The 20,371-nt window shown below is 38.0% G+C and overlaps 1 protein-coding gene across 15 annotated transcripts in view; it reads right to left on the bottom strand.

Moving 5' to 3' along the window:
• ptprk (protein tyrosine phosphatase receptor type K) overlaps positions 1–20,371 on the bottom strand; it is a 104,816-nt gene that overhangs the window by 59,147 nt on the left and 25,298 nt on the right. The window lies entirely within an intron of this gene.

Genomic DNA, 20,371 nt, shown 5'->3' with positions numbered 1-20,371 from the left:
ACAAAAAGACATAATAAAGTTGATTTAATCTGAACAGAAAGATGGCTTGCAGAAATAAAAGTTTACTTTGATACCATATTCATTTTGCTCTCCTTCTTTGGTTCTTTCCCATTTGCTTTCTTTTGACAAATGTCTGTTTGCCAGAGCTCATTAAAAAAACCACCAGGAGTTCAAGCTCCATCAGTCATCACTCAAGGCCAATCAGGATCACCTCTGACTCAAAGCCACAGAGCCTTCAGCTGATCATCTGAGCCCATCACCACAGCCTTGGGCTAACCATGTGTGAGCTGGCCGCCTCTGGCTCCGCCTTACCAGGAAGCTGGCTCTAACACAGAGAGACGTCACTTGTCCCTGACAGCTAGCCGAACCAATCGACCCGCAGTGATATGTTGCTCATGCTGGTAATATCGCTGATAGGAACAGCATGCTGGTCACTACTAGCTATCTGATTCATTGACCTAGCGGTGATGCAGAGCTTGTGTTAATAAAATGGCCGGAAGACAAATGGATAAGAAAAGCCTCGATACCAGCTGATTCAAGTCTTTGCCAGTTAGTGAAAGAGAGGTGTCCTTTTGTCCTTCATGAGCTAAAGTAGACATGGATGGCATGTAAAAACTTGTGGAGAAATCTTTAGATTATTTGTAAATTCTGCAAAGGTTTGCTGTCCCATTTTACACTATGAAGATGGATAGATCTTGAGTGTGCAAGAATATTTTTCTCATACCAATGATTTTCTTGTGCCATCTGTTCAAAAATAAAGGTGCAAATGAGTCTTTTAATATTGACTGAATTTGCTTCTACCATTGCTAACTGAGCTTTGGTACCATTAGAAGTGGTATTTAAACCATATGGATTGACTGGTAGCTGGAAACAGCCCATTTTTGGGTTAATCAGCTATTGACCAAATGGTCACATTTAAATGGCACATCAAACGGAAATAGGATGTGATTTTGTCCCTGACTTTGGAACATTTCATCGAACAAGGGAAGAGACGAATGCACCTGGAATTTAACTGGAAGGATGGGCAAAGTTGTTATGTTTTATCCTTTTGAGCTTCCAGCCTCTGTCTGTAATAAAAGATGATGGATTTGGGAATTTTGGCAAACTATTAGAAATCTCAGAGCCAAGGATATGGTCTCCTCTCTACATTACATAAAATGATACTGCTGTTTATTGTAAGTAATCCCAGCTGTTTTACAATGACTGCTCTGTTACAGGGTGATGTTGCCTCTCCTTTAAATAAAAATAACTAATAACCAGTCAGGACAGGAATGCTTTTAAATGAAGTATTCTGACACTAGAATTGACTCAAATCAGTACGGAGCTTTGTAATAAAACTGTTAGATCCATTTTTAAAATAACATATACTTTGTGTTGAACAAAAATCATATAATCTCAGTTTAAAATTAGGCAGTCAAAGTTGACACCATATTTGTACCCATCCAACCTTAATGTTGCGCTTTTTGGGGGAAAACTAGATATTAGAGTTTCTCTGTTATAGTCTTTAATCATCGATTTAAGAAAAATCTGGCCGTTTACAAACAAAGTGCACGGCAAGAACAGCATGAATATGAGGCTAACATTTTTGAAGCCAACACCAAACCGGAATATTTTTTTCCTCTGCTTAAAAACTAATTTCTTCCAGTAACCTTTGCTTTTGGAACCTAAAAGTTATGGAAAAAAGTAACAAAAAAACATTTAAATTCAATGTTTAAAGATGACTGAAAAACTACTGAAGACATAGGTTAGTGGGAGGAGGTCACCTTAAAGCATTATCAGCAACCAGCACTGTGGGCAACATAAATCTCCTGGTACTCATTTAGGAGTTAAAGCTTCACTACCTGTGTCCTAAAGCAAATTGTGGTGGATGTGATGGAGAGCAGAACGACAGGCCCTCAGATACCCTGCTGATCCGAGCTCCTGCTACAGAGGCATAGCAAGAGGTGACAGACGCCGCCAGAGGAGAAACAAGTTAACATCAAACTAAGCGACTGTCTTCGGCTGGCGGCTGCATAGCTGGCTGTGACTCACAGCCTCAGAGGGACACTGGATCACATTCCTCTCAGCGACATCCTTTAATTCAGCTCCTCTTTGTGAAAATCAGTTCAGTCACAATCAGTTCAATTAAGTCTTTGTCACGGCAAGTTACCAAAAGACAGGACAAAGGAAGTGCAGCGTATACCAACATGATGGCCTTTTTTTTCCCATTCTATAGCAAACAATTTACCCTATAAATAAGTGAACAGCTTTTGGATTAAGAAAAATTATATTCTCCACTTATGACATCATAATGTTTGTGACCATGTGCATGTTGTGTAAAACTGCACGATCTCTTGAACTCCAACAGTGTGTGTCAGTTTACATCTTGCTGCCATGCAGTTCTCTCTGTATGGTTCAAAAGAGCAACGTGTGAAACACTGGTGAGGTTGCAAGTAGAGTTCCAGAAACATTTATTGTAAGAATGCAGATTTTGGGGCTAGCAAACCAGTGGGCAAACATGGGTGAACACATCATCTACACAACAAACCATCTTTCAATTACAATATACCTTTCTGTATTATTTGCATTCAAATGGTCATAGGGCAAGAATGGATTGACTTTTATATCTTGTTATTGTATTCATTTTTCTTACCTGCTTTGTTCTGCATGTGACTCAAAGTTTCTGCAACCTATCTTATAACCTATATTGGATTCTGCGATAGAAGGTCATCCTGGACAGTAGTTTATTACAATCTTTATTGGGACATCATAAAAGTAATCATTTCAATTTACAATTTACCTTTGGTGAGCTAAAAGCTCTAGGCTCTCAAACCTGTACTGCTTTTATACTGAGAGATGTAGCTATGGTACATCAAATACAAAAGGACAAATATACTAAAAATCAAATCAGAGTTTTCATGTCTTTTTTATCTGATTTTGTGCAAAATTGGAGCAAATCTGTTTGCCCATGTTCTGGCATTTTAGGGGCACTTAACCTTGGGTTGTGTACTACAGAGTTTTTGGTCTCCTTCCACCTCTTTAACTCTACCTTCATACTACACTGGCTGGATTCAAGCAGACCATGTTTTGAACTTGTGTTGTGTGCTCTGAACTGAGTACACCAACTTTATCAGAGGTGCTTCACCTTGGCTCAGCAGAGAATAAAATATTCCAGTGCTCTAAATTTTCATTCACTGGGTTAAGGAAATTTGTTCAAACAAAAAAAATTCTCATCTTTTGTTTTACATTTCTGAATGACATACTAACCACAGGATGCGTGCTGGCGTGTGTGTGTGTGCAAAAATAGTATGAAACTGTCAGCACTAGGCCTGTCACGATAGCAAATTTTGCTGAGCGATTAATTGTCTCTAAAACTATTGCGATAGACGATAATATTGTTTGAAGACCTTTTTACACTGATTTAATGGAAATGACATAATACATGCAATTTCCTGCCAAAAGTAGATACACTTTATTTTCAAAAGGACACTTAACACTGGAACTGATCAAATAAACAAAACAACCAAAAACAAAAATAAATAGGATTTTCAGTCTCCATTAACAAAAATGTACTTGAATAAAAACACCAAAGTGTAAATAAATACTGGATTCAACCAAAAGAGTGCAGATTATAAAGTCTGTGTACCATATTGCCCTTCAGTAATCATTAGATTTAAATAGAGAAGATGGGCACATCGACTACCTGATGCAATACTTCACACTACATGTTAGTTCACACCTACATTTTCACCTAGTGAAAATGTAGGTGTCGATAGTTTTAATTTATCGTATGTTTAATTGATTTAGAGTTTATCACGACAGGCCTAGTCAGCACACATCCAAATATCAAGTTACCTAGCCCACGTTCTCAGTTAACACTTCTGGCTTTATTAAGTGTCTAGCCAGCAAAAGGCAGCACAGAATCACTGATACGTGCATCTGACAGCAAATCCATGCTGTCAATAATGGATTATTGTTTGAACTCATGTTTTGCCATAGAGGGGAAAAAAGAGTGAACAAAAAGCCAAAATCTGTTCAACTGTCATATTAAACTTTTTTTTACAACTTAAATTTGGCAACAGGATATCTTTTTAAAATCATATTGCTGTCACAAAGTCTTACTTCTCACTTTAGTGAAGATTAATTTTACAGTTTTTGTTCATTTAGGATGATCTAAAAAAAATTTCACAATGCTCGAATAATGAGTGGGATAATTTTGTATTACTTAATTTTTCAGTACATAGAGTAAGATCACTGTACTATGCCTTTAAAACTTAAGGTTGATAATGCCATGGCATGCAAGCTTTTAATCTTTTTTTTACATTTTAATCTTAATTAACAATATTTGAGTTAATTGGAGGCATGCTTGTGAATTTTAAGCCAACACCTCCAACACACTGCTTCCTTGTGTGATTTCATGGAAAAATGAAAATTAGCCGGCCAATATATCAGGAAGAGAATCTTGGCGAACTCCAAGCTTGGTTCATCCTTGCATTCAATTCCTGTACAACTAAAGGTGCTAGGTTCATCTGTTCAGACAATTAATATCTGAAAGGACTGAAAGGCCAGTTAGAGAGGAAGCAGCCAACTCAAATGATGGGTCTTCTAGTTGACAGAGATTCTAAGAATATCACAATTGTTTTTACAAATTAAGCAACAAACCCTTGGTATGTGTGCAAATCAGCCATCAGAACTGATTCAGTTGTACTTGTTCTGTCAGGAGGAATGGGACGAAATGTGAGCATGCGAGTCTGTTATCTGGCACTTTGAAATATTTTGGCAATCTTCTCTGGCATATAACAGAAAAAATTTTGTCTGTCAGACTTTGAGAAAAAAACAGTTACTGCAGGATAAAATATCATTGGAAAAAAATGTATTTGCCCTCACAAAAAAAATTCCAAAGCTTTATAAGAAGATTTGGCAACACTGGCTATAAGGTTCACCCTTTTTTTCAGAAACTGTATTTTTAACAATGTACTAATGGAAAAATGTGGTATAACTAATCTTTACAACAGCTTTCAAAGTGCATGTATATGCATGAGTACTTGTCCAGATGGGTCATTATTGCCACCTTCTCCTACATTACAAGGACACACATGCACACCCGCGTTCGCGCACAAACACACGTGTAGGGAAAGAGAAAGAATGAGAGAGAAACACACGGACTGCATGTTAATCACTTCCTAATCAGCTTCTCTGATTGGTCCTCTCACTAATAAAATAATGGTGACTCATTTGCATAATAAAATAATTAGAAGGACTTGATAAAGGCTCAAGGGCAGAGACAGGAAATCATACACACACCCACTCACACATCCACAGCGACACAGGATGGCTGCAGTCTTCTCTAAAAGACTGCTGAATGGCATCAGACAACATCTGCCACCATCACTCAAAATCATTTTGTGTTGATTTGCATTGACCTCCACCTACATGAGGTGAAACAAACAAAAGCGCTTTCACTAAAACTCTTCAAAAACATGGATCTGTACGTGCCCTGGAGGGCTAGCGGGAGTCCTAGGAGGTAAAAGGGGCATCTCCCAATTGTTAGTGTAGATCAAGATTATTACTTGGCAAGGACCAGACGGTGTTACAATGGATAGTTTGATTAGCTTTTGCTCACCCTATAGTAATCTCACTGATCTGCAGGAGAGGCAGTATTAAATCAGATCTAACAACTGCTGTGTATAAACAGAAGAGTCCCCCCTCCACTGGAACATTCAGGAACATCCTTCAGAAGGTCTAAGCTAAAACTGAACCCATCATCAAATCTAAGAATCCAAAGACAATATTAGTTTGTTGGTACAAAATATTCATACTGGGTTATGTCTTACTGAAACTAAGACTGAAGGCAAGGTGATGAAAGTATATAGGTACAGTGATAGTGTGACCTTGATCATATTTTAACTATAGTAGTTTTAAACTGTTATGATGTATCAGACTCTAGACCCAAAACAGTGACACTGTACTTGGCTCTAGAGTTGTACATTTTATTAAATATTTGGTCACTTTTCAGATCCCACAGAAAGACACATTTCTACAGTTGGAGAATCAAAATTTATGGATCCATTGTATCTAATACAAATACAATACAATACAGTACAATACAATCTAATACAATAATAATAATAATAGGCAAATCAGCTGAAATCAGGCACTGAATTCTGAACAGGGAATCTATTGTAAAGTTACAAGTTCATGGAGATTATTAGCATGCAAGAAATGCAACTGCATTGAAGTCAAGTTCACTACATCATTATGTCAGAATAACCTTCATGACCTGAGTGTCTTCAAATAATGATCCTTTTTTTTTATATCAGTGCAACTTTTTTGTATCTGTCCACACTAAAAATCCTTCAAAAGCTCAGAGGACTGTAACATTGTTAGAGGTCAGCTGGTTGAAAACATCTTCACGTTTTAGCCCTGATTGTGAGCCAAGATGAAAACATCTAAATCTGCTGAGGAATCTGAAGGACCCAGGAGTAGACACACTATCTCACCCTCGCAACAAATTCTGTCTATAATCTACATAAAGTACAAACCCTCTGCCTCCTTCTCACCACTCTGTCTGTCTAGTATTTATCAGAAGAGCTCTGTTTCAGTCTCCTGGCAGAGATGTTATCACCAGAGAGCAGATAAGACAACATGAATGAGGGAAGGTGAAGCAAAGGGGAAGGGTATGGAGAATAAGGAGAGAAAATGTAGCACTGGGACAAAGAAAGGGGGGATTTCGAAGAATGACGTGTGAATATTGTAGAAAAAAAAAATGTAAATAAATAACTGAACTGTTCTTAAAGACAAATAATAGCACATAATCTTCACTTTTAACTTCACTGCAATTCTGACCTCATAATTTTGAGAGCAGACCTGAAACTACATTCACAGATAACTTTTAGATTCCAATGTAGTGAAGAAGTCTTAAAATGGCCAAAAACAGAAAAGTTCAAACATTCTTTGTGCAGTTAATAACAGTAATGGTGATAATAGCACTATTTTGGTACCTCTCTACTTGACGGAGCAACAAAACTGACTTTTGTTTTTATTTTATCTGTGAACATGCTTCACTAAGTAGCCCTGAGGCTGACTATCTCAAGGACACTAATAAAGTTGTACCTTATCATTTACCCTATGTGTCGTCTCTACTTTTTGTTCACTGTCTCTGGCTCTTGTTCTCTCTCGCTCTGGCTGTCTGAGAATAGGTGAAATTAGCCTGAAATGATACAAGGTGACATCAGAGAAGCAAGCACAGGCACACACATAGACAAGCTCCCACTTGTCATGCCTCAGTGGACCTTGTAGCGCAGCACCAAGCCATCAAAGCCAAGACCCAAATACATACACACCTTGGATGTTAAACCATACACGCCGGCTTGCGCAATCACACACTTAAAAAACATGGCAACACGCCGACACGCGCACGCAGCCGCACACAGTGGCACCCATGAACGCTCAGTGCAGTACTTTAATTGGAAGTGCTGAAGGCTGAAGAATTTCTCCTTCATCTCACAATGTTGTAATTGAATTTGAAACTTACATACGTGTGAGTGTGTTCTCAACTAATTCATGGGTTTCCATTGACAGCAACAGCAAAAACAGAGATGTGTGTTTTTTCTTCTGAGGAGTCTTTCGGTCCTGCCAACCCTGACTATCTTCTCCTCTCACTCTTAATGCAAATTTTCAATTCAAATTCCAACCATCTCACTTCTTCTTCTTTTTTTTTTTCCTTTTTTTTAACAAAAAGCTCGTGATTTGGCTGCACTGACTGTGAAGGGACAGTTGTGATTCTCACCACTGTGTAGAAATCACATTTCACTGACCAACATATCAGGACGAAATGAGCTTGATGGTGAAGAATGTTAAGATGAAGAATCCTGCTTGTTCTATTTTGAGTAATGGTCTTTATAAAATACAATCATATAATTAATATTAACATAAATAAACTGTTACAGGTTGCTCAAAAAAGTATTCATAATCCTTGACTTTTCCACATTTTGCCATCTTAACAGACGTCAATGTATTTTACTGACCAGCTTCCTTGTCCCTGTTAAAGAAAAGCATCCCCAAAAGCATGATGCTGCCATCACTATGAACAGAGTGCTCATGTTGGCATGCGGTGTTACATTTTTGCAGCGTATAACATTTTAGATGAAATCTAAAATGTTCAATTTGGATGATAGATTCTGATTAAAAAGATGGATTGTACCCACAAATGAAAATATTTTTTACTTCCCGATTATGCGATTCGCTTTGAGTTTTCTCATAAAAGCATAATATATTAAACTTTCAGTTTCAATTCAATAATATGCTTACCTGTAAAACAGAAAACAAAAAACAGCATCAAAATGTAACAGATTGTGTGTAGCTTACTAATGACCAGCTCTGCTGTATTGCAATAGAAAAAAAAAAGAGCTGGTGTAGAGAAAGTTACCTACACAGCATTGCTATTCAAAAGGCTTAGTCCGATAATGGGAAGTACTTAATTCGCACTCTCTATGTTTGTTACATCAGAGACTTTAAAAAATATTGCCTCAAGGTGAGCAGGTTCAGGCTCAGTTTGACTTGAAAGGCATTTACTCTGATAAGAACGTTTGAACACGAATGAGTGTGTTGATTGGGTGCCACCTAATTACAACCATTTTTCCCTCTCTTTTTATCAAATGCAAGGTGGGGGGGGGATCGGAAACTTTCCAGAACTCCAAAATTACTTTTTTTTGATAATATAGTAATTAATTAAGTTTTTTATTATACTTTTGGCCTTTTTCCCAACTTATTACAAGTATCTTATGTTGCCTTGTGATAACAAAATGAGTGTCTTTCTTTTGAACCTTTCTTTAGTTGGATGCTTTTCACCATTTGTGAACACTTTATTGGCTTAATGATTAGGTGATTAATCAAAGCAGTAATCGTTACTTGCAGCCCTTCAGAACACTCTCATCTGAGACTGAAACAAATGAGTGTCTCCTTAATTACAGATTAATCATATAATAGTTTCAGCAGTAGGGCTAGTAGACTTTCATTACAGATTAATACGCTGATCATTTTTCAACAAAATAGGCCATCCTAGAGAATATAGATGCCAAACATTCTTAAATTACCCACTAAAATGTCCAAAAACCCACGTCACCTTTGTTTAGTGTCTTCATTAGCTCTATTAAAGTTTAAATTCCACATGGCAGCAACTTAATTAAACACCCTAAATAATCTGTTTACAGTCAATAGGACACTTAACCTGGAAATACATCACTCCTTAATTGCAACACCTTCTCAGTATGTCCTTCTTTACTTTTAATGTTATTTCATCGGAGCTGCATGTTTGTTGAGATAGTTGAGAGAGCGGGCCAAAACCTTTCACAGACACTATCTTTATGATATTCACCTCTCTCTTGCCCTTTTGCTCTGTATCTGTCCGCCCATCGTTAATCTCTATTACTATTCAAATGGTGACATTTAAAGCAGCGTCACATGCTGACCGACTGGCTGCCAGATAAGGCAGGAGAAAAAAGGGACTAGAGATGGAGAGATGAAGAGGAGACCTGTTTTGTTCAGAGAACATTGGGAAATCTTCCTTCTCCTCTCCATTACCTCCCCTGTCCTCGTGCTTCCCTGCCTGTAAATGAGTTCACCCAGGAGCCCTAAGCAGAGTCAGATTTCCCCCCATTCTCAGGAAAGTTGAACCATCCCCTCCTTTTTTTACTGTGTTTGTTCACCCATTTACCTCTCCACACACCCATGGCTCTGTTTATTGTCTCCTTGCCAGTACTGTGCAGTATAAAGTTTAGTAGGAAAAGTGCCACTTTAGTTCTTCGTTGTTAGATATAATGTTTCAAGAATGATAAGATACTTCAGCTTTCTGCCAAAGATGGCAGGTACAGTGTTTTGCACCATTTTGTACCAGTGACAAGAAAAAATGAAACAAAGAAGTTTTATGGCTCACAATTAAGTGCCAAGATGACTTCAGACATCAGTGGCCTATAATGACCCATAAAATTTCTTCAAAATTAGATTCAATATCAGGGTGTGTCATTCTGAATGAGTCAGGGGGGAGAAATTACTTTGGCTTTAGTCAGCATTGGGCTTAGCTTAGACCCGAGAGTGCAGCTCTTCAGAAATCCCTAAACAACAAGTCTCAACTGGCTGCTTCTCCCCACTCTTCCCCCAGCACACTTGACCTCAAGAATGCTGACTGGCTGATTCACCACAGACACTCAGGCTGCATAAACTATAACCATATTATGACTCAAAGAGGAAAAAATCCAGGAAGGCAATTAATAATGTATTGCAGATCTGCTTGCCAGGCATCTAAACAAAAGTGATCTGCAATTCTGAAGAGTTTGAGGTTTTACTACACAGCTCAAAGAGTGAGAATGTGAGAATCAAAGTAGGTGAACCTTTCCCACAGAGTTATACAAATGCACTGAAAAGGGATCAATGCTGAACAGAATGGGGTCAGAATAATTGTTGGCAGTACGCAAGGCTGGATTTGGGTGGAGCACAAGCTGCTACACCTGAACATAATCGCATGCCGCCAAAGCCAACAAAGCTTCTTTACACTGCAACACTAAACCGTTCAGCAGAGTCCCTGATAGCTCACTGATAAGTCTCCAGGAGAATGCATTCAAAATAATGCTTTATCCTCTGTAGAGTATTTGAATGAGCCAATCAGAGGGGCAGGCATGGGACAGTTATTTTATAAGCCAATCGGGGCATGGCTGAGGTTTTTGGACTGGAAAACAAGTCTGGTGTGGACGAGATAAGAGCAGAACAAACACACATTAAACATTGACCCTAACAGACACACACAAACTGAAAACACACAAGGTAAGTAAGGCCAAATGAAGAAGGACAGTGGAAGTGAGAAGGACAGGGGGAAAACGATGAGGAAGCAGAGTCTGAGGAGATGGAAACCCTGCAGTGAATTCAGAAAGAAATCCCATCCAAGAGATATAAGTAGGTTAAATCTGAAGCGGCTAGCTTAGCAAGTCAGCACTGAGGCCAATGACACACTGAACTGCCTGGCTGACTTCTCCGATTGTCCAGCAAGCAGGTTCAAAGGCTGCCTGACTGATTTACTGACTGACTGACGGGTGGGTCGGATTTACTCTATCCTGTGTTTGTGCAGCTGAAGCAGTTCTGTTGTTCAGCCTGTCCGACAAAAAGCAGTTCTCCCCGCTGACAGACAAAGAACAACCTGAAACAGCACTAATACTGGAGAGATCGGCAGAGATGAAGAGAGAGAGAAAAGACACAAATAAACACATGAAAAAAGTCTCTAGAATATCTAACTTCAAAGCAGAAAAATGGCCTAAAATAACAATTGAAAAATGTTTCTGGGACTTCTGTAACCAATAACAATCAAATATGAAAAAATAGCGTGTCAAAGCAGCTCTTTTATCTGCAGTTGTGACACAGTTCTGTCGAACAACAAAAGATACCTAACGATAGCATTTACTGTCCTGGAGGAAATTTACTTTTTGCTGTGAGCACAGAAAGAGAACAATGCACAACGCTGGAAGCCATAGGGACTCAAACAAAGGAAATAACATACAAATGGGAGTTACATGCAAGGAAGCCAGAGACCTACCAATGCATGTTCTGAGAGTGTCTGGAGAGCCAAATACATATTATAAGTTCCAGTTAGAGTGTTAGGGTGTCTCTGGTGCGGCTTAAGAGTGGTCCACGTTCATTGCAAAGGGGCATAAATAAAAACCACAACTTTATGTCATGATTGTGTGTATAATATATGTGCATACAAACAGATATGAAAACATAAACAAGTATACTCAAAGGATTATTTCTATTCAAATTTAAGCATTTTTTTTTCTTTTTAGTTCCTGGAAAATGTTACTGCAACATTTGTTTTACTTACTGAATTTATTGCAAAGGAAGAGCAAAAATAAATTGGCTTAATAACTTTAAAAATAATTGTTTTGTTGTTATTAGTTAACTTCTGTTGTGAATGTTTAAAGCCAAAACCAAACTTAAAAACAAATTAGATTAACTGAGTCCAAAAAGTATCATTGACCCAGAATTTACTAGACTAAAGCCAAATTTATTGCTCATTTAAGCAGACATTATGAACAGAAAGCAGTTTCTCTCTTCATACATTGCCTATTATCTTATACAATGAAAGTCATGTTTCAAAAAGCCAAATGCAAGTTTAATGGATTAAGATGTCTAACTTCAGACTGTTTTGGGGCCTACTCTTGTTGTCATTTAAATCATAAAAGCAAAGATTTTCTTCTAACAAACCAAATATTTTTCCAACTTCTGTTTTAATTCCATAAACAAAGGTGAAACCAAACACAGTTAAAGTGAACACGGTTTCTCCTTTGTCCCTTTACTTTTTCACACACATATAATCAGACACAATAGCCTGGAGACTAGCGAGAGTACATTCTGCACAGAGTGGATGAATACATTATCGAGCATGTTGTCACCTTCAGTTTTAAAATGTGGTCAAACATCACTTACGGGCTGAAAGAGCTTGGGTCTGGAGACGTAAAGAGAGCGCAACAGTGACAGGGAGAGAAAGACGAGACGCCCTCCACTCCCTCCTTTCACAGCATGTGTGTGGTAAATGAGTTTTGGGAGTTCTTGTCTCTTTACGATAGCTGTAACTGGCCTGAGGACAGCTGTTATTACACTTCACAACAGGGAAATGTGTGTTCGGTCCAGGAGAAAGACACTGTGTGATAATGATTTCTAGAGAAAGACAGTGAAACTTTAAGGCCATGTACTTTGAACTTGTGTCTTTGCTTGAAGTGTAAAGATATTTAAAACCAGTTTAGTAAAATGTGTACACCAAATAATTCACCTATATCTAGTTGAACATGCCCTTATCTGTCCTAGGACTGACTCATAGGGAACAAAGGCCAGATTCATGTTGGTTGGTTAATAGGTGTGTGAGTATTTAGTCATAGTTAAATGACAAAGCTCAGTGCAGGAAATAGGTCCAACCTGTTTCTGACTAACATTCAGGTTATAAAGCACTGCCTCGGGGTAACTCAGGTTCACAGACGGATGTAAAAGCACACAAACCCCAGCGCACAGACACTAGACACCATTGTTAGCCATGCCCCTTCTCTTGTTTCTTTGTGCCTGTATGCATTTATGGAGGTCAGAACACAAATAAAAGGGCTTGGTCTAATGCTTACTAATAAAAGACTTCTCTAGGCGGTTGAGGTTTTGAAATTTTTCAAATATAAACACGCCTCGGATGACACCATCGACTCAGAGTCACTGTCACCTTTTTTTACTAAACAACTGAAAGTAATTTAGTTATCCATCAATTTTGCCATTTTTTGGTGATTGTTATGACAATCATCAGTTTTTACAGCAGAGAATTACTTAACAATTATGCTTTTATTTAGAGTTTTCCTATACCTACAAGCCAGGGTTAAAGTATATAATAATAAACCTACAGAGAAAAAAAAAAAAGACAGGCTTGTGTTACATAAAATGTTAGTCCTCTACAGTTTGCAGATACACTAAAATCTTGTCAGCGCTGAAAAACGTCACCTTGATTTTTACTCAAACTGACAGGAAACACTGTCCCTTGTAAGTGGAAAATGTTTCCTGACCTTGACAGAGTACCCAACCATTGAATTGAGGGCATTATTGCATGAGTGAATCTCTCGTCATTGTTCTGGCAACAGCAATGGAAAATGTCAAGTAATACAATGCTCTTTAAACCAGCAAAAAGATCTCTTAGAATACAAGGGTTCTGGAATACCATGAGAACATATGGATTACAGTGATAAAATTAAATGCAAAAAAAAAAAAATGTTACAAAAAGAATTATTAAAGAAAGACATGGATAAAGAAAACCTTTACACGAATATCGGCCATATGCATGACCCCAAAATGTCCATTTCTTGGGAAGTGTTTGTTTTTTTCCTTCATTTCAAAAGGAATGTGGGCTATTGCTCCAGGGCATCAGACTGTTTCATCAAGCATGGCCTCCTATTAAGTTGGCCCCTGTATGTTAAAGTCATGGGAAAAGACAAGAGCCTCAGAGAAACAAATACACAACAAATCAAGGACCTACAAAGCAGACATGACCACAAAACAGAAACACACACTGAATACAAAACCCTATTTACTCTTTGTAGCATCATTGCTAGCATTTCAATGTTGTAAAATATGAGTGTAAGTTGTTACATTCGCACTTTAATTGGTTAAATGGTTTAGAGAAAACATCTAACTTTTTAGAATAATTTATACTCCCAAAGTAGTATTTTTGCTTTCAGAAGTATACTGTTGCTAGTATTTAAAAAAAAACATAAATACAACCTGCCTAACTAAAATTCATATTCGAATCTACCAAGTTAGTTCAGAAATTACATCAAATGCATCTAATTACTTAATTAGTGAGTGGCATGCTTTAGTCTTTCTTGAATTTTGCAAACAGCAGTTGTACATTTCGTGCAATCCATCCCAAGATTTGCTTTGGGTTATTTTACAACCAAAAGATCGTAATGGTTGACAAATTCAAAACTGGAGTCAAATCTATGAAAGGCGTGTTCTTTCTTTCTCCTTTGTGAAGCTGATTCCTTACTAAAATTCTCAAACATCTAAAACCTTTACAGAACAACAAAAGTTATAGTGTGATTATATTACACAAAGCTGGATTCTGATAAGGTGACTTCTAAGGGAAGTTAAATGCATTAACTTGCAAGGAAAAATATAAGCTTTGATCTCCAGGTGACAGCGAACTGCTCTTCTAAAACTTTGACAATTGAATAAAGAAAATAAAGAATAAAGAAATTGAATAAAGAAAAGTTCTATCTCAGTACCAACCTCTTTGATTGTTTGTGTTTGTCAACGAGACAGTTGGTCTAGACCTTATAAACTTTCCCACAGTTTTGTCCTTATTAATATTTGTTCCCATGCCACATGTGCACCCGTTTTTTCTTTTGTTTAATATTCATCCACAATCACAGGCTTTCAGCTTCATTGTGGCATGTACCCACAATAAGTGCCAAGCAATTAACACTGTTTGTGTTCATTTTGCAAACAGGTTGGAACCTTGATAATAGAAAACAAGCACAGGCATGCATTTCATTTACATCTATCTATGCTTTTCAGTCCTCCCCTCCTCGTGATCATTCATCACTCCTGTCATGACCACTAAATGCTCACAAACTCCACCACATTCCGTCCCCTCGTTCCTCCATGTCATCCTTCGTAGCAGACAGGCAGAAAATGCTGGTTTCTCTTTGGCTTGTCTCACAGGGAAACCATTGGGTGTTATACAACCTCCCAACAATCATCGCTCTGTTTGGTTGTTGACTTGTGTCTGAGCTGAACTTACGCACACAAACAAACCGGGTCGCTCTGTCTTACTCCAAAGAGAACACACAGGCGAACTCAGAGCGCAGTCTTTTTCTTGCTCACATTAATGAAAGTAATTGAAGTGGACAAGGGGCTTTGTAATTCTGAGAGAGACAGTGAGAGAGCAAGGGGTCATCTCCTTTAACTGTCCACTTCTCTGTGCCTCCTGTTCTGCAGGCAAAAGGGGAGGGAGGACTGGACAAGGAAAGAAAAATTGAATAAAATTGATAGTGACAAAAAGAGGAAACGAAAAAAACTGAATATGTGGAAAGAGGAGCTCAAAGTTATAGTCAACATCTTGTATCCAAACTCTTTCTGAGTTCAAACAAGAATTCAGAAAGTACTCAGTAACACTTCATATTTTAAAAGTGTTTTAGAAGAAACACTTCTAAAATAGGACCACAAGAATCATACTTTGTTATCCATTCTTTCCAACACAGCTCGCACACTATCATATGGAATGGATAGTTCCACTTCTTGATGTACACTGTAAAATGTAAAAGTAAAGTGTACTCAAAAAGAAAAGTGACCTGAACTCATTCCAGCTTACTCTGTTGACTATACTAACTTAAACTTAGCAAAGACAACTTTCTACTGAGGCAAGTAATCAAACTCATCAGCAGCAAGTAACCCGAACTTGGAGTTATGAGTGAGCAAAACGCATCTGCATAACCAGCAGAAAACTCGGCATCATTCGGCAGCTCTCGTTGAACGCACATGCGCATTGGACACTGACGAGTGACGACGTGTTTGAAAGAAGCGCCAAACTGTCAACAATACGGCGGTTGCTGCAGCTAAGTTTTGTCACGGTAAGTCCCACTGTTTTTTAGCAAACTTATATTCGTTATCTCGGCCGTATAATTCATCCGTAAGTCCAGGTTTTGAGGTTAACTTTATGTGTAATGATTTAGCGATGCCTGGGACTAACGTTAGTCGAAAATATCATGTTTATTTAGTGGCAACAAGATGGAGCGGCAGTGCAAAAAAGCTGTCCGGGGCGCAAAACAAAAAAAGGAAAAGGGATAAGGATAAAGATGTTGACGGGTTAAAAAAGCCGCTGTACTGTTATAGAAGGCTTATGATGAGTAGACTGCCATAGGTAGGACAGCTGTAAACTGTAGGAGAAGCAGCCGTGATGAAGAAGTGTAGGGTCACCAGATTTGGGTTTCTGAAAAGGAGGACACTTCTTTTTTTGTTGGCGGGGGGGTAGAATCGGCGGACACACATGCGCCAACGGGGGGTGGAGATGGGGGAGACGGCGGGTGGGGGGGTAGAACCAGCGGTAGCACAAGAAACCGGTAGCACATGTACACACATGTGCTACCGGTTTCTTTGCCATACAAAGAAATCTGGAATGGAGTAGTGGAACGGAGTGGCAATGTAATCACAATGCACTGTAAGCTATGTAATGTGTTTTGAGGCAGTTGACCAAAATCCCTAACGATTTTTAAATTCCCCCCGGACATTTTTTTAGGTCTGAAAAGTAGGACATGTCCGGGAAAAAGAGGACGTCTGGTCACCCTAAAGAAGTGTTATGTTGATATGTAATTGTGGTGTTGCTTCTATTGTTGTTAGGACTGCGAAGACCCAGACGTGTCTCACACCCCCATTGGGATCCTGACCATCATTCCTGAGGACAGGCAGGCCTCCACTGACTCACTGCACCTCCAGTCTTCAAGTACTGCCATCATTTTGGAAGGAAGTCTTGTCATGAATGATCTTGGGAATCTTCCACATGCCATGTGCTTGCTCTTTGGACTTATTTATTCTCTGAATTTGGAGTACCCTCAACAACTGAAGTACACCTTTGACTTCATCCAAAGGGTGCTTCTCTCAGTTGGACATAAATCCCTAAAACAAAAAATACAATCACTCAAAAATCTTCTGATGCAATGAGTGAATGTGATGTGACATTATGGATCAACGTTGATACCTTTACCCTTATTGGAAAAGTGATTTTTATTTCTTGTTTGATTCTTTTTTTGTTGGAGAGAGCATCATTGCACTTGCAGACTACTAAATGGTTTTATGTTAATGAGGAGAAACATTACTTCACTACTTCATTATTTACTTTATCAATGTTATGATAAATGTTGGGCTCTAGTATTGAGAATTGAGTTTTTGTTTCACACCAGTCAACAAAGACATTTAAGCAGGGATTCTCAAAGTTTTAAAGACTGAGGGCCATTTGAAGGATTCAATATTAGATTGAAGGCTACCCTAGAAAAAAAGTTGTCATTTTTTTCCCCTAAAAAAAGTCTATGGAAAACTTTGTTTCCAGGTTAGTGTGTATGTAACCACACTTGAGAACCTTGTATTTAAGGTAAACTTGTTTAATTATTAAACATTTTTTTCCATTCAAACTGTCTGTTGGCTCTTCGTTCCAATAACTTAACACTTTTGGTTCATCTTACTTGAACATATCAAGACAATTGGTTTCCTGATATTTTGCAAGTAATGTGAACTCTTAAACGTGTAAGTATAACTTATTTTTATGAGTACTGCTTAATTGGCATAACTCACAATTTGAAGTAGTCATAATTGATATTTTATAGTCAACTTTACTAATGATTTTGAGTTAACGGCACTCAAGTATACTGCCTCTATCTGAGTGGTCTAAACATAGTTATTTTTAGCAATAACACCTTAAAATGAATTAGCTACTTTACTTGAAGATTTTGAGGCAATCGGTTTCCTAACTTTTTCTAAGTAAAGTGAACTTATTACATTTTACAGTGTATATGTTAAAGGCACTATTTTGTTTGCAGGTGAAACTCAGCCAAAGCCTCAAGTTTTTCCTTGCCTCTCATCAGCTTTCTCCATTGATTTTCTCACCATACTTGACCATTTTCCCACTCCTGGCTAAGAAAAAGAGACCCCACAGCATGAAGCTTCCACTTCTATGTTTCACAACAAATCCCGTGTCTTTAATGCTTTAGTACAGTTTCTCAATTCCGGTTCTCGTGCCCCCCTGCCCTGCATGTTTTAGGTGTTTCCCTTCTGCCACACACTGAATATTTTGGTGATTAACAGGCTTCTGCAGTGCTTAATGGTCAAACAATCATTTAAATCAGCTGTTCTGGAAGAGAGGCACATCTAAAACATGCAGGGCAGTGGGGCCTGAGGACCGGAATTTAGAAGCACTGCTTTAATGTGAGGTACGTTGACAGTTTTCTGCAAGAAAGCATTCTGCTTGTGAGTACAGAACTCATGTGCTCTAACATGAAATCCAAAGAAGCTATTTTGTGGTTTTAATTCAAATTTGAAGAAGCCAAAGTTGTAGGGACATATTAACAAGGCACTGAAAATGGCATGCAGAAAGAGCTTTGCATTTTTGGTTGCTTTGTAAAAAACAGGAAAACATATTGATGGATGACTGGTGGGCTGGTTGGATCTAGATTATTGGAATAAAGTAATATGTTACTGGTGCTACTTCAAGAGGGAAAGAAGCACAAACAAGACGAGACATGTGTGAGGCCATGCCCAAAGGGGCAAAAGTTCATGCAATCAGGACTAAATATGTGTCTTCAATATGTCTCTCAAAATACATGAGTGTGTATGAGACGATACGCCGAGGGCATTGTGTTAAATCCACTCAGCTAGACGAAGAAACTAAAACAGCTTTCTTGGACTGAAGATGTAGCCACGGGCCATGTGGAAGGTTATGCATGTGTGTGTGCTGCCCTCAGGGTTGTGTGATTGTGTGTTAGAGGGATGGATTGCTTCATGCCTGGACTGACATGAAAGGTAGAAAGATAGATTGAGCATGCCCCCACACACACATACATGAACTGTCAAGGAAAGGCTTTTTGGATGTGGGGCATAAAATGGACGGACCGAATGAACTTCCCTCTCTTTAAGAACAAATCCAAGAAATGAAGCCATGCAAACACAGAATCAAGTTTGAAAACTTGTACTATTCACTGTATTTTAAAATGAAGGAGGTGAGAGAATTATTAATTTAAATAATTTAGAAATATGACTTATTTTACGATGTCACAATAAGGTCCCACCATTTTGATAAAGGGAATGAAAACACAAAAACCTTTGTGTGGAAGAAACTGGCACTTGTACCCCTATGTTAAAAACAGACAAAAAATGAAGTTGACATTTTAAACAGACTATAGCATCTCATATTAGTATAGTACAGTTAACATGGTTAACATAAAACATGGTACTCCCTGTGTGTATATTCTAAAGAAGGTGAATTTGTATACTAACTGTTAGATTTACAAATGATTGTCAACATCTATGAATCAAGCATATTCCATAACACAGAAGCAGAACAAAGACGTAAAATTGTAAATATGACAGAGCAACAATTATAAGTCTTGCTCCTTCTCGCTGTCTCACAGCCTGACCAAATATGTATAAAGACTATCTGTAGAAACCACAACATATTTTTATACAATTTCGTCCACTTCTATGCTTCCTCTGACTGCATTTGGAGCACATCGCTGTTAGAGAAAACAGTTAACATTTCTTCTTCACTCAGAAACAGAGCTCACAACTTAAAGTTGTGAATGCAACTTATAGCATTTAATGCATTGCATTCATTGACTGAAATAATGATTAGGCTTTTTTTAGCTTTCAACTGTCTAAAGATTAAGCAACACTTCTCACTAACTGATTTGTCTAGTAATTAAAACAATTCTGTCAGAACTACATGGAGGTGCTTTGATTTAATTTGGTAAAAGTAGAGGACTCCATAAAGTTAATATAAATCTTTTGGAAAGTACTTGTCTTAACTGGGACTATATTCAACCTGATGTGGTCAACAAAATGTAAAATTATTTTTGCATATGATTGGTAATATGCAATGATGATCTTCACACCATCAGCAGAGTTTTTAAATGGTAAAAAGTGTCAACACTGCATTTATAATAAGACTAGCTACTTAGCTGTTATCCCCAAAGCACCCAACTGGTCGATGTGCTTCGTCTCCCACTGATCTTTGGAATATTAAAAGGGTAAATCTGTTGGTAACAGCAGAAAAGCTAAATTGAGCACATTCCTCAATACCGACTGAGTCTGATTTCATTATAGATAAATCAGATTA

Source organism: Gambusia affinis, linkage group LG22, assembly GCF_019740435.1.
Source record: "Gambusia affinis linkage group LG22, SWU_Gaff_1.0, whole genome shotgun sequence".
NCBI lineage: Eukaryota > Metazoa > Chordata > Actinopteri > Cyprinodontiformes > Poeciliidae > Gambusia > Gambusia affinis.
The sequence above is the reverse complement of the archived record's forward strand: the minus strand, read 5'-3'. Positions and strand labels throughout refer to the sequence as shown.